We start from the raw sequence: 3,020 nt of genomic DNA, 5'->3' as shown, positions 1-3,020 counted from the left end.
TAGCTAGAAATTTGAAGTTCTATAAACTTGTTGCGTTGGTGTGCCATGGTTTAAAGACCAGAGTGGACCATAATTGGAAACTGGAAAATTTGGGAGCCACCGAGCCAACAACCGACCATCGGGTTGGTGTCAACCGCACCGTTACGTTCATCTCCTTCTGTGCCTAAGGTAAGGCTTTCTTTGTATTGATAGAAGTGTTCGCTGGATGTGGTGCGAGGCCGCATCACTGTGAACACTTTCGTTTTCATACACCAGATGTGATGCTATGTCGCATCACTCTACCGTTCTCATGTTCCATGTAAGTCCTCCTTCGTTACTAGATAGATTGGATTCAACCCTTGTGCCGACGCGTTCTCGCATGGGCACAAGTAGGTTGTTAGCTGGTGGGGGTTTTGATAAGGGTAATGGTCACTCGCGGTCGATGCTGGCGCGAGATCTGGGACCATACCCCTTCAAGTCCCCCCAGTCTAGTGTTGCTGCCACATACAAGTTGTATGTGGGAGGAGTACTGGACTATGGTGTTTGGAAGGTAGTTTGGAGTCTGGAGAAGATCCTAGACCATGTGTGGTCTTTTCTGTATGTAAATCAAGCTGGAGGTCTGGAAGGGTCATCTGACGCCTCTTCCGTACCGGTGAAGGAATCTTCGTCTGATGCGAGATTCTCAGCCGATTTATGTCACCAGGTGGCTTGCCACCTGTTGTTGTGCCGAAGGTCTCTTGGAGACCTTGTTAGTAATGCTGCACAAACTTCGAACCAACCTCTGAGATGGTGGTTTGAAGGTATGTGGAGGTTTCCCATCCTTTAAAGGTGGTCTTTTCTTCATATCAATTGTTGAATTGGTGCATGAAGAAGAAAAGAAACTTTTGGACCAATCTTTGAGACTGGGATCAAAAGTTGTTGATGCTTGCAAGTGCTTTGCTCAAGCTCTATGTTCAGCATCTAGTTATGAGACGACGATCCCTTTTTTGTTGGTTTTCGTGTTTGTCGTCATAGCTCTCTAGTAACCGCACGTTCTTTGCGGTTACCTCGTTGCGTCATTGTTGGCCATGTTTGGTCGAACAATGTATATTCGTACTATGGGTAAATAAACATGGTCATAGGCAAGGGTATGCCCACCATTGTTTATTCTATGCGGCCCATAGTCGGGCAAACAAAGTCATAAGCAGACTTGTTACCGCTGTTCGGACGCTTGTTGTTCGACGAGGGCTCGGTTAGAGCGCTTATCTGCGTTCGTTTTGGAACCACTTACCTTCCCGCTCCAATACCGCGTTTGCCTTGCAGTAGCATTGCTCGGTGATGTGGATTGAGCTTGGCTCTTCCGTAGCAACCACTCTGCGGAAGCTATGGTTATGTCCGTAGCTCCTCGTGAGTGTCTGTGGTTTTGCATTACCATATTTGCTCGAAGCGGGTGTGGCTCGGATGTAGCTCTTGAAGGATCAGGAGACAGGGTTGCTGATGTGCGTTCGCGTGCATTCCCTTCCTTCCTTTTGTTAAAGAAGGTGTTCATGTACCCTCTGCGGTTGTGAACCGGACAGGAGGGATTTGAAGCTTGAAGAGAATGAAGGCAATGCGGTTCCCCTGTGTCTGAGATGCGGTTCAGTCCAACGGACAACGCTGGTTCTGAGCATCTGACACACCTGAACGGGCTCGTGTGTGTCATGTCCGCATATTCCACGTGTGCTCGTGGGTAGTGCGGATAGGTATTATACCCCCTTATAGTGTAGAGATATATATTTTTACCTATTTTTAGGGGTATGTTAAAAAACGACATGCGGTATGGGTTATGGTGCGGTATACCAGAGAAACCGCATGCCGCTTATAATTGGATAATGTAGTCGCTTTTTGTTGCATACGTGGCTGATCTCACGTGTGAGTTGGTGGAAGTTGGTGAGATCTTCCTGGCATGTGCTGAAATGAAAGGACGTTTGCACTGCCCGAGGCATTAAATGCACTGTAGCGAAGAGTGTAAACGTCTCTTGTGTCAGGCGCGTGGGCGGCCACGCGCGCGTGATAACCGTCAGCGGAAACGGCGCTCGACACGTGGTGTCATACGATACGATTCGCTCTTTTTGAACGTGATGATTTGTTTTCTCCCTCCGCATTAATTGCGATGGGTATATAAGGGGAAACCGTTCGTGGTTTCCCCTCACTTGTTTGAAGTTTCAAAAATTTGCCGGTGAGAGAAACCTTGTTCTTTGTCTTCTCCGACGAAATTCCTTGAAGTTCCAGTGAGGGTTCTTTGTTTTTCTACTCACGTTCTTTCATATCTCTGATATTTTCTGATGGCTGAACCATCAAATCCACACAATGTGGAGGGTGAAAACCCTGAACAGCCGGTAGTATCGGCTGATGAAGACGAAGATGATGACGTTGACGTTCCCGGTGGTGGGTTACCGGTGTTGAAGTGGTCGAAGGGTGGTTTTAAACTCCTGATGGCCACTGTGCAGATGGCCAAAGATTGGGATGCTACCTACCCACAAGTGGGGGACACCGGTGCCGATGCTCCGGTCGGTTATATAACCTTGTGGGCTGATTTTTTCAACGACGGCAACCTTAGGTTGCCGGTGACGGTGTTTGTTGCGGAGGTATTGGAGTATTATCATCTCCATATCTCCCAACTTAGTCCCTTTGGAATGTTCCGAATTAGGAACTTTGAATATACATTCCGTGCCCATGGCTTGCCCGTTACAGTGGAAAATTTCCGGCGGTTCTACCAGTTGACGGTGAACACCGGTTTTTTCTCGTTTACTCAACGGCATGGGAGCTTGAAGTTGATGACGCCCCCTAAGGGTGTGACAGGCTGGAAGAAGAGGTTCTTCTATGTGAAAGCCTGTGCGGTCTATGCTACCATGTCTTTCAGGAATGTCAACGTTGGAGTTTCTGATGAAGATATTCCTGTTGCTACCGCAAAGACCGTGGACTGGTTCTCTAGGCTGCGGCCTATTGAACTCAAGAAGTTGGATAATGATCAACTGTGGATATTGCGGATGATGCTCTCGAGACCAGATAGGAAGGAAAGG

The sequence above is a fragment of the Helianthus annuus genome, chromosome 4 (genome assembly GCF_002127325.2).
Source record: "Helianthus annuus cultivar XRQ/B chromosome 4, HanXRQr2.0-SUNRISE, whole genome shotgun sequence".
Classification (NCBI taxonomy): Eukaryota; Viridiplantae; Streptophyta; class Magnoliopsida; order Asterales; family Asteraceae; genus Helianthus; species Helianthus annuus.
Note: the sequence above shows the minus strand (reverse complement) of the source record.